This window comes from Dendroctonus ponderosae, unplaced genomic scaffold (assembly GCF_020466585.1).
Source record: "Dendroctonus ponderosae isolate FM_Combo_2020 unplaced genomic scaffold, Dpon_F_20191213v2 Dpon_F_20191213_3, whole genome shotgun sequence".
NCBI lineage: Eukaryota > Metazoa > Arthropoda > Insecta > Coleoptera > Curculionidae > Dendroctonus > Dendroctonus ponderosae.
Genome location: NW_026018508.1, coordinates 2,005,724 through 2,018,901, shown reverse-complemented (window position 1 = coordinate 2,018,901; position 13,178 = coordinate 2,005,724). Strand labels below are relative to the sequence as shown.

Here is a 13,178-nt window from a genome sequence, read left to right as displayed (position 1 = left end):
CTGTGGAACCCAGTAGCTGTCAAAACTTTCACATTTTTACGAATAACTCGGAAATCGTAAATTTTTCAGGTAAAACGGTTGAAACAAACATAAATCAAAATTGAACGGCCAATCTGAAAATAACAAAAAAAAGGGGGGGTTTCATTTAAAAAACCAGAGTTGGTAACTACCACACGTTTATGATGCACCCTGTATATTGGAAAGTAATTTTAGAATGTGGACCTTTTAAACGTGAAAAACTTTCGTTGGACGAATTTTCTTGTAAACTTCATATTTACTGAGATATCGCACTTTGACGCACTAATGAGCAACCCTGTATATATATAAAAATATAAGTTCAACAGGTGAATTAAAATTGTAATACATTGGTGTATTTTTTCATAATTAGATGTTTTGATTATGTCATGAATATATTGCTATTGAATTCTTTGATTTTTCAGTCATTTCAGCAACCCCTCCACCACCTGACTCTAATGAAGTACTTTTGCCTGCTCCTATCAGGAATTTTGCTTCAAAACCTTCTGTATTCGCTTTATAAAAAACGCATTATATTCGGTTTCCGATGCAGTTAAATCCGATGAGTTTTTAACCACACGATTACACACAGCGCTTCAATGATGCAATAAGAACTTTAATTTTCCTTGTAAGGTTTCGTTTTCGTAAGGTTCAATGCCTTAATCAATGAAGGGCTTGCAAACGTTAATTGCAATTGCTCGAATTGCCCACATTCTTACCCCATAATTTATTCTGTGTACGAACAGGAATACTTATATCGCATTAACAAATCTGCATAAAATAAGGTGCAAACCTGATTAATTGAAATATATTACGAAAGATAATAAGCAGCTGGTTGCTTTTTAATTCCATTTGTAAAATCGGTCTAAACAATACATTTCTTAATTGGTCAAGTTCACTTATTAACAAGATTGACCGTAGACTTTTGACTCTTTGTAAGCAATTGTTCATGAACTTGATATTTTAAACTTTTTTGTAAACTATTATTTCTGGTTAGTTCTGTTAATCAGTGTTACCACATGTGGCTCTTTGCTGCACAAATGTCTCGGATACGCAAACAATCGACAAATTTATTTTATCTGATCTTACGGAAATCAGAAGTTCTCCATGTGACCTTTCATACTGACGGCAGCCAAATTTAAATTCAATTTATTGTCGCATTTTGTTAAATTATCTGGTTGAAGATTGTATGCCACGTTGAGAGCATAATTTTGCACTGAAAGCTGGCGAAACCAAAATTATTGCCAGATCTTTTGCTAAAAAATATAATATTTTGACTTACAATTAATATTGTTCATAAATTTGCATCACATGATACAACACAAATCTTGCGATTAATCAACGATTTTCAACGACCAGATTGAAATATGAAATGGCAGAAGAACAATAAAACCGTCTGAATTTCTGCCGTTACGTTTTTCAACATATGTATTTATAAAATAAAAAATGTATTTAAAATTTTTACATGTATTTAAGTTAAACAAGTGTTTTTCAACTACCTAATGAAAATAGCAAATATAATTCGTGAGACTCTCTATCGAATAGGTGTTAATTAGTTCAGATGTTTTTAACTGTTTGCTAGACACAAACTATCAAACTCCGAAGAACTATTTAAATTCGATTTTTTCTCCCCAACTTTCTGAAAGCTAGAAATTACTGATTTAGAACCAAAGACAATTCAATAGATAGTTTCTAAAATTATCTAACATTGTTTGCCATTTCTCTGGTATAAGCTCTCAAACATCGATAATGATTAAAATGTTTACATTTGTCCTTCTATATCTTCACACCTTCAGAATTTTAGGTAAAATTTAATTGATGAAAATTCTGAACACTGTTTGCTGGAAAAGTTATTACGGAAGCAAAACACGTGAGTCACACAAGTCACAAGTCTCTAATCATAGGCTGAATGAATCCGATATTTTTGTCTAGTCTCGTTCTCATTCAATACATCAAAATTTAGCTTTCCAGTTACGGGGAAGTTTCCATATTTTTACAATATAAGATAATTCTAGGCATGCTGATCCGAAATGTCTCCACTCATCTGGCTCTTAGGCCGGTATGCAGAGTAGTCGATCTTCGGCATTCTACCGGAGATTGTTTGGGCGGCAAGCCAGTCGACGCGAAAGCGACGGTTTTTTTCGTGGGCGATTCTCCTATAGAATGGGCGTGCACAGTATCTTTTAGCTGCTTTTAGTTAGTTCCTGAAACACGTCGGCACTGGAACGCCGTCAAAGCGCTATCCACTGCTAGTCCAGTCAAACCTTTATTTGGACATCCTAAAACTTGCCTCAAAACCTACTTATGCTAGTGTGGACGCGACTGTAGATAACTAAGAACAAAGGTCAAAAAAACTTCTTTTGCACATTTTTTACAATTATCAGAGACCGAAATCCACTGCCGTCTTTGTCGGTAGACTACCCCGATAAGAGCACATTTTGCTTCTGCACGCAGTGAGTGGCTGTGACAACACTTCTGCGCTCTTTACAAAAGGAAGAACAACTTTTTTAAGAACACTTCAATACCTTCTAATTTGAATCAACTTGCTGCAGCATTTGAAGAACTGTCCGGTTCAAAGGTTATTTAAGAATGGAGAACCATTTTGTTGGCAATCTATAATGCTCCTAAATCTGAGGAAAGTATGGATCATCTTTGTCATACACAATTCGTCAAGGCGATCAAAATTAATAAACCTGTGCAGTTATCAAATCTTCCACCAATAAGCACACCAACGTTTCAACCGTGTTTACTTCCAAGTTCAGACTTGGTGAGGGAATGATTTAGAACCCCAAGAAAGGGGTTGGATAATGCGTAATAGATTCCTGGAACCTACTACCACAATTTAACCTCCAGCTCCAGAGGAGTTGCTGAACACAATATTCTGCAACTACAAGAATGATTGTGGTTCGGGATATGGATGCAGAAAATCGGGGTTACCGTGCTCTTTAGCTTGTGGCCACTGTAAGCTTGTATCAACGCTTCACCCTATCAGAGTGATGTAAATGGAGATGGTACCTTTAACCCCGCAATGCTGGAAACCCTGGAGACAAATGTCGTTGAAGACGAGAACGAAGAGGAATTTTAAACTCCACAACGACCATACGACGATGATGAAGAATCAGATAACTGAAATTAGAACTTGGAGATCTTATTTTTATTAAATTTTTAAAATTTTAACTATGCCAAATGCATGAAATCGTATTTTTTAATAATAATATAGATTAAAAAATTACATTATAATAATTATTAATTAAATATGAACGGACTTTATATTTTTATTAATAAATTATTTATAATAATATTATTAATAAATTGTTTATAATTATATATTTTTCAATAATTAACGGACCTTATACGGCGTATTTTTGATCGGGACTACAAGCTGAACTTGAATGATACCGTACTGCACGCTCTCGACCTTCTATCTCTAAAACGGTTTAACGTAGAAAAAAAATTTTGAAACAAAAGTTGTAGAGAATTTTATTCACTGAAATATTTATAATAAATACAAATAGCGTAAAACTCACAGGTTGGTTTTGAGACAAGTTTTAGGATGTTAAAATAAAGGTTTATACGAGTTTACAGCTTATTATCTTGAATTCCGAACTGAAACCACTAACATGACTGGACTGTGCGTCTAGGTGCCTCGAAGAATAAGATATTGTATAAATAAATTGCAAAGTAACTATTTTTTCTAAGAGAGACATATTAACGGTGAAAGCCGTTTGCAATGTTGAAAAATCTACCATCTGACGGAATCAAATGGTTCATTTTCTCAACGTAAATAACCTCATTTCTAAACATTAAAAACATTTTATGCATTAATTACTCTGTTTATTATTTTTATTATTATTTCGAAAACACATTATACATACAAGCTTGAATTTTTTTCACCAAGTAGGAACTGACAATAAACTGCATTAGAAATATCTACTATCAAAAGAACAGGATGGCCTCGATTTGTGATTTGTTCCTGGTGATTGGTTAATGGCAACAACACGTTTTGCACAATTTCCTTTGAGAAACGAAAGCGTTTTCTAAAATCGGCTTCAGTAAGTTTCTCTAAGGTATTTTTCATATCTCGCATATAGTTCAAAACAATATAATTGTTATCTGAATTCCGTATCAGGCTTGTTGGTGTTTTCTTTACTTCACGTAGTATGTTGAAATCTAATTCCAAGTCGTAGAGATCGTTATTTATATATATAAAACAAAAATGATATAAAAACATAAGAAGTTGAGAACTTACGCTAACAAAATAGCTTTGGCTATCGTTGGGATGTCTACATCCATCTCCGACAAATTCTCACCGCATCGCCCAACAACAATAAAGTGCGCGTGCACAGATGCTCAACCAAACGGCTGCGCAACTAAAATTGCCTTCAGCGAACGTCGAAAGGGCGGCGTATCGTAAGAGATCGACTATGCATACCGGTCTTAGTCACATGTATTTCCTAGCGATTTCAAACTATATTTCTTATGTTCTTTACAAAGTCAGCGATTCTGATATAGGCACGGTTTTTGGATAAATATGCCCTGTGAAACGTAAATTTTTTTTTGGATAAATTCAAATTTGGGATATACTTATGTCTTGTAAACTCAGATAAACAAGTGGTTTTCTTGGGTAAATGTTTTGAAGAAGTAAGCAAGTCTTTGTGAATCTCTTAAGCTTCACGTTATTTTGATTTCTTTAATATCGAATTAAGTTAATTGCTTTTAAAGTAAGTTATTAATTTGAGAGTTTGTATGTGGCTCCCAGTATAGGTATGTAAGTTATTGGAATATTTTTGTCCCGAGTTGCGGCTGCTCGCTTCATAAGACCTATATTTATTGTTAAATCCAATTAATTTTGAAGAAATAAAGATAGTTCTTAATATGTTTTCATAAACGTTTATCGACATAGTCACCTGCTTACTGTTTTTCCTTTACGAATTTATTTACGAATCGTGGAAAAACAAGCTTCAAATCAAAAGGTGTCATTAGATACGAATCATCTCGCATATTCACATATCGTTAATGGAAGTTACGAATACAATAAAACAAAAATCAATTTTTAATGAAAAATGCTGATAAGTCAAGACATTTAATATAGCCGTGACATGAGTGAGTTAAAGTTAATTGTCATTCCAATCAATGGTTGAAAATATTCTCGGTCATATGATTCGAGTATCATACGTTAATTTGCGTCGTCACGTGCTTTTGTTTATTATATGGTGTTAAGACGAGCATCTTAATTTAAAGATCAGATTGCAATCTGTGCTTGTCATGAAACACTACGACTTATTTTCATTGAGATCTATTCGAACAACGATTGCCCAGTTTTCATTTTTTGTTTACTTCAATTATCAACACATTTTTGACTTGGTTTTATTTAAAAAATTGGAAATATTCTCTCTTAAGTTGCGATTATAGCTTGGCTACCTTTTTGATACTTAAAAACACACATAAGAACTTTTTCAGAAGCGGTTCTCCTGAGTAAAATCATTAATTAATTAACACAATCTTCAAACATGTTTTAATACTGCAAAACCTGTTTGACAAAATTCTTACTTAATTTGAAATACTAATATGTTAGTATATGGGAGCCTCGACATAATATTGTGAAGACGACGTTAGTTCTTTCTATCCAATGTTTTGTACTACTTGCTATTTACTACCGTTCAAGCAAGTTTAACAGGATACAAGAGTACGATTAGACCTAATATTTGATTATTAAGAATAATCGCTACACACAAAAGCCGTTCTAACCCTTCACAAAATCAAAACAACCAAATTTCCAATCATATGAGGCTCTTACTTAGAACCTGTAAATTATTTTGACAGATACGAAATACGATATTGAAACGTCGAACTGTACATATGTTCATTAAACTCAATCGTGGACCAACTGAAAAAATGCCACAGAGTTAAAAGTGCATAGAACGAGCGTATCAAATGTTATTAAGCCGTTGAATTTTAGGCAGCACATGAGCGCGGAGGTGTAAATGAACAGTTCAGGACTAAGACAAAGTCAAAGTTTGCCAAGAAGTTTCTCGTTTGGCAAACTTTGTGTAGCTGTGAGGAGCGCAGGGAATCTTTTGTAAGGACTTGGACGATCAGCACCGAAATTGACGTAAGAGTGTGTCTCCAAAAAAGATTGTTGCCATTCATGAAACAACAAGTCTCAACTTTCTTTCGGCCAAACTTGGCTTCGTGTCACTACAGTAAGAGAGCTATAGAATGGTGCCAAATGAATAAAGTCGTTTTGGTGCCGAAGGAAGCCAGCCCACCAAATTGCCCAGCGATATTGGCCCTTTGTAAAAAGAGCTTGAAAAGAAACGAAAAAATAAGTTGAAACCTTACCAGAATTGAAAATAAAGTGGAATTCTGCAGGCACAAAAATCAACAAAGCGACCATGAAGCGACCAACTATGAAACGGTTACGTTTTGCCTCATAAACCTTTTTATAAGTTTGCTTTAATTTTTGTCACTAAATCGATCTGAATAGAAAAAATAGGGGTTTCCATTTGAATTTTTTGGGAAAATGCCTTTTTTGACAGTTTTTATAAAGGATGCAAAACTCATTTTTGGCACATTGAGACATGGCACCTTTGGCTACCACAAGCTAAAGTTATATTCAAATTGATTGACCTAAATAGGCGGAACAACGAATTATTTCCAAGGCTACACCTGTCAATTTTTTGGAAAAATGGATATTATACCACAACGGTTGAAATTTTGTACCCAGCTCATTTAACAAAATGTCCCAAAAATATGACCGATAATTCAAAAATGTAATAATATACAGGGTGTTCCATTAAAAATAAGCGAGTAAGTACCTACTTCCGGTATAACCGGAAGTGGTACCGCCTTGAAAATCGTTACACAACATCGTTACCTTGTATTGGAACTTTCAGAACTCTGGTAATTTTGGTTTGGCGAATACTTCTAGTGTAAGCTCCCAAAGACGGACCCTGTATACTTCTACTTACTCGGATTTCAGTTGTAAATTCAAGTCTTGTCTGAGCTTATTAGGTATCTCCTGTACATGTTAACTCAAACGTACCATTTTGACAGTGTGCGTCATTTTTCAAGTGGTTTATTTTTTTATGACAATTGAATATCAGAAGAATCATTGAACCTTAAAATTTCTGCTACTTTGTTAATCCAAACTAATATTGAAACATTACAAAATAGTTTCTCTGTTCTTATTCTAGTTCAGAACGCTACGATTATACAACACATAAGTTGATTCTTCAAATGAAAACATTGATATTTTATTGCTGATTATAATGCTAACATTCTCAAAAATTCATTTTTTTCACTAACGGAACGCAGCCATTGTCTAGTCTAGTAGCCCCTTATTAAGGTTTGCAAACATCTCTTAACAACTTAAATAACTTAGATGAATGAAAAATGAGTGCCTAATTGAGTTGCTTGTTAATCGTCAACTATTAAATCTGCAGTTAACAACAAATACAGGAAATTTCTAGAATAAAAACTCTTTTTGATTTGAAACTGATATTACAATAAACACAATTCAAAATTTGGTTGGGAAAACTTAATTTTTCCAGGCTTGTCACATTGCAGATTAGCTTCTAGAAGAACCAGAACCAGAAGATTGCAAACAAGCGCTAGGTGATTAAGACGGCGTTCATCAGCGTGCTTGAAATGCCCTTTGAAATCAGGATGACTTAGAGTACAGGCTGGTTTTTGACTTCCCTTCTCAATTGCTGTAATTTTTATCGACATCAGAAAAGTGGCCAAAAACAATGAACCTGAATACAGTCAGAAATTTTGCAGTTAATCAGTCAGAAAATTAAGTTTTTGTCGTATAATAATACTGTTTCCGTTCTGATACTGTTTATTTAATGATGGGTGGTAGTTCTCTACATATTTCTGTTCCACTATGTAGCAAGTGGTGACGGGTATACAAAATAAGAAAATTAGTTAAGCGGGAAGCAGACAATTATCTGAAAATAAACTGATGTCTCAGAAAAACAATTTAAGTGAGTGAGTCCAGACCTGACGAGTAATTAATGCCAGAAGCTTCTACTTTCTAGAATTCATTTGAGCGAAGTGCGCCTCACGATCTCAAATCTTTCGATGAGGTGATCATCATATACCTACGCATTAATTTTCTTACGTAATTGTCACTCAGATGGAGCCTACAGTCTGGGTTCTGAAGTTTACATTTTGAAATTGTAGATATTAAACTATAGTTCTAGGAATCAATTTCGATTGATCAACGTGTAAGTAGAGTGGAAAATCTTAGTGGTTTTAGTAAAGCCAAGCACCCTTTAGTAGTGTAGGTACCTACCTTTTTGAACTTGTGTCATTTCAACTCTAGAACTGTTTGATGCAGTTTTTCGCTTGATTAACTGCTAAAAAGTCTAATTCACTTTGCTGGGTCAGTAGAAAAACTGAAGATGTTTGCCCTTGTGGTGCTAAATGTCCACTAACGATAGTGATATACAGGGTGGTTTTTTAGTGCGATAGAATTCATAATTTCCGTTAGTGTTGATGTTTCGAAAAATTGTTCCATATAAAAGTTGTTGACGCACAAAGTGTGCACGTTTTAAAAATCTCTTATATGATACAGAGTGTCCCAGAAAAGCTAGGCAAGATCAAAGTGTATTTTTTTAAATAGAACTATCTATTTTTCATTAGCTCGTGGAATGAAGCTTGAAATGGTGCATATGCACCGTAAATTGTTTCTTTCTTACTTGCAAAGGCACATTATCGACATTTTAGGAAAATTATGCTCCAAAACATGGCATCTAAAAATTCATTGTAGAAGCAAAAAAAAACAGTTAAAGATACAAAAAAATTGAGCTGTATGGTGAACTGGAGCTCCACCCTCTAAATACCACATTCTTTCCTTGATATAATTAGGTAAATGATCAATTAAACGTGGCAACTCAAATTTTGACACTTATTTATTGACTTCCATAGCCAACGTACAAAATGTAGCTTCTTTTTGAAATTTTTAAATAAAATAAATTATAATTTGAAAACGGTTGATTTCAGAGCTTAAAGTGTAAATGCAGATTTGCAACTTTGTAAATTGTCTATCTAATGACGTATTAATATACAGGTACTTCCAATTGAAAAACCAAAGTTATATTGCGTTAAAAAGTTTTAGATTGAAGTCCACATTGTTAACACCTTGTACAATATATTGATATTTTGGTTCAACAGAATTCTTAACGGATCTGTGGTGAATGGAACGACGTGTTTTTTTGTATTTCTAACTGCTTTTTGTTGCTTCTACAACTAATTTTTAAATACCATGTTTTTAAGAAAAAAATTACTGAAATCGCGATAGTCTGCCAACGTCGTAAGTAAGAAAAAAACAATTTACGGTGCATATGCACCATTTCAAGCTTCATTCCACAAGCTAATGAAAAATGGATAATTCTATTTAACAAAATACACTTTGATCTTGTCTGGCTTTTCTGAGACACTCTGTATCATATAAGATATTTTTGAAATGTGCGCACTTTGTGCGTCAGCAACTTTCATATGAAGCTATTTTTCGAAAGTTTAACACCTTTGGAAATAATGGACTCTATCGTACTGAAAAACCACCCTGCATATGTGTTATTTAGTTAGTTAATAAACAAAAAAATATATTAAAATATTTAGCTTACGCTCCTGTCCGCTTAATGTAGGAAACATGGTGGGTACCCACATACAGGCAGACATTAAAGAATCAAAACACAAAACAGCATTTCTACCTCAAGACCTTAATGTAATATAATCACATCAAATATACGAATTTTAATTTGGTACTGATTTAATATTTCGTTCTTCACATCGTCACACACTGACCTCCAAAACATATTTCAGATAAAAAAACAATTTTTGAGATACTTGCGAGAAGTACTAGTAGTTGGTTGTTGAGAAGCTTGTGTCTTGCCACTACCTAGATAAAACGGAATCCGCAAAACAACAATTTTCCATTCGAAACGCTTCAGATAACAGTTATGGAAATTAAATTACTTATAGCGGTTATCGAATTTTCATAAAGTATATAAATAATTGCCTGTAAATACCCAAAAACTAAATATTACAAAAGCTCTTTTAAATTTTCGGTGCGACGCCAGATTTTAGCTATTACTTTTGGTTAGCGCTTTTTATGTTGCCATGAACACTTCATGGCTTCTGGAAGCTAAAATATGCTTCTAATCAAATCCTTTTATTCATGTATCTCTAGCGAGTAAAACGCGTAGTCATTTAAAGTAAAAAAAGTTGTTAAAAGGGATATTTTTAAGTGACAAATTAGACTTGTTTAACAGTTTTTAAGTAGAAATTAACATTTTATTTCAGATTTTATCAAATCATATCATGTACTGTTATTAGTTAAAACATTTTCGAAAAACCAGTTTCGATTTTGCATCAATCGGTATTTGGCCACTTTAAAACGTAACTGTTTTATTGGTCATAACAAGACTTCAACTAATTAAATAGCCATTATTACCAATATGTAAACAATAAAGTCACGAGTTTCATCACATGTGGTGTAAAATAAAGCAGATGATTATTTCCAAGTGCCGAGTAACACGTTAGTATGCCAATTAAGAATGTTGTGTTGTTTTTTTCGGTAAAACCTGTATTCGGTCACATAATTTATTCCACACTTTGATTTTTGATTTGATTCCTCAAAGCCATCGAAGTTAAATTCCGTCAATCAGACAATGCATTAAGTGCACAGGTTTTGATGTTAGGATACACCTTGTAATCGACGAATATTTTCTATTATAGAATGGCATACAAGAACAAACAATAAAGTTGGCGTAAGTCTATAGAGTGTTAATTATATAAGATAAAGCAATCACTTTTTGGATATACATTTTCAAATTAATCGTAAATGTGTATTATTTTTATATAGTGTTCATATTATAAAAGCATATCTGTTCTTTTGCAAGAATAATGGTACTAATAAATCTTTAGTTCCAGGTGTACAGTGAAACATATTGTTGAATCTGAATGCAAGGATATACATAATAACAAATCAATAATGGTTTTTATTAAGTATTTTAACAGAAGGCGAAATAAATACAATAAATCCGATAGGTGTAAGTAGCGTGTGGTTTTAGAGAAATGTGTAGAGTACGTTTTCTTAGGCAAATGGTATTCCGCTTTTTCCAAACATATTTGTAATTATTGGGCCTTTAAAAGTACAGGGTGTCCCGTAAGCTCATGATCAAAAGGGTACTGCGATATTCTTTGGACCAAAAAAAGACGATCTGACCTAACTTTTATTAACACAAAATGTCTGGCTCCTGTGCCATTGATGGTCAAAGTTCTTCAAAAAATTTATCTTTTTTGAAATATCGGGAGAATGGTGCGATTTATTTTAGTGAAACTCGCGGTGAATTTGTTCTTATGTAAGACTCATATTTTGATGAAACAATCGAGTTCAGCTGTTTTGGACAAGTGATAAATTCTTGAGTGTCGCCGTACAAAAACTACCAGAACTTTTTAGTTAGAGGATGAAATCAATTTAATTTTTTTAGGTTGATGCACTAATCATTTATTCACAATTTTGTACTCTTTACAAAATCTTGAAGCATTCATAGTTTTTGCGAAAAAAAATATTTCTCTTTTCTTGCCACTTAACAATGTTAGATATTATCTGTAAATATCGTGATGCGAGGCATAAAATCATTGTCAATCAATCTCACAAATTCGTTTTGAATGACCTTTTCTAATGAATAAGTGACCGACTGGTCAAAGTATTAGGGTTTTGCGAAGACAATTTGCGTGAAAGCGTACGCGTTTACGCGGCGCATATTTGCAGTAAATGTCTAGCATTGCTAACTAACTAGAAAACAGACATATTTTTTTACGCAAAAACGATAAATGCTACAAGATTTTACAAAGAGCACAAAATTGTGACCAAATGATTATCTGATTCCATCCATCAAATAAAAAGGTCTGGTAGTTTTTGTACCACGACACTCAAGAATTCACCACTTGTCCAAAACGGCTGAACTCAATTGTTGCATCAAAATATGAGTCTTACATAAGAACAGAGTCACAGCGAGTTTCACTAGAATACATCGTACCGTTCTCCCAATATTTCAAAAAAGATAAATGTTTTGAAGAACTTTGACCATCAATAGCAGAGGAGCCAGACATTTTTCGYTAATAAAAGTTAGGTCAGATCGTCTTCTTTTGAAGCAAGGAATATCACAGTACCCTTTTTATCACGAGCTTACGGGACACCCTGTATATTTAAAGYCGACATAATGGTGAAAGTACGGAAACTTAAACATMTTCCGTGATTTAAAGCTACAGTTTTGTCTAAGTAAATTTATATTAAACAACTTATAGTGCTTCGCCAGAATATCTGATATCGAAGCAAAACAATGTAGGTAGCAATTATTAGTTGACATGTAAAAAGTGAAGTATGGGGATCCGAAAACTGTTGCTTCAGATGTAAACAGATCAGATTTGCAAATACATTTTGCTTCCATCGGTCCATTGATGGATGGATTGAAACTCACATCATATTTAGATTATTATACAGTTTCTGCAGGAATAAGTTATATGACTAAATAAAAGTTCCAAGACTTTTCGCATGGTTGTATCTTATTTTTCTGTTTTAATTGAGTTGTCGAAACATATCTACAAATAGGTTTTGGCCGTCACTACTTTTTTAAATGGTTATTTAATAAAAACACTTGAGTAATCAAGGGCGAATCCAGCTATCAAGTCAGGGGATCATGTAGTAGAGGATCAATCAGGACAGACTTTAATTCAATTACAACAATAAATGTAATTAGAAAAGTATTGTATGATATGTAATTCACATAACGAAATACATTTTCTTCAAATGTCTTCGCATAAAACGAGTTATGACTTCCTTCACTTCAATCGGGATGGTTTTGTGAACGTGGAAAAGTGCCAGCCTAGTTAAGCGTTTTTCTGCCATTGAAGCTCTAAAAAATTTCGACGAAAACCTGATCCGAGAACTCGTGCTAAAGAAAGCCATTGATTCCACTGCTCTTAATGAGGCGGGCAGACTGATTGTGGATCTTCTCTTTATATCACTTTTGCACGACACATCCAGTTATTTCATAAAAATTGACTTTATGGCTAATGCCCGTATGCACAAAGAACAAGTACATTATTAAAGTTTACAATGTTCTAATGAGGCCAGCATTCTAATGAGG

General features: G+C 33.5%; 1 long non-coding RNA gene across 1 annotated transcript; it reads right to left on the bottom strand.

Moving 5' to 3' along the window:
* Positions 1 to 7,069: 7,069 nt before the first annotated feature.
* Positions 7,070 to 9,930, bottom strand: LOC125503972. The gene is made up of 3 exons (XR_007281202.1): positions 9,648 to 9,930; positions 8,315 to 8,452; positions 7,070 to 7,727 (listed from the first exon to the last, which is right to left on the bottom strand). It is a non-coding gene; the product is annotated as an uncharacterized LOC125503972 (long non-coding RNA).
* Between the last annotated feature and the right edge of the window lie 3,248 nt (positions 9,931 to 13,178).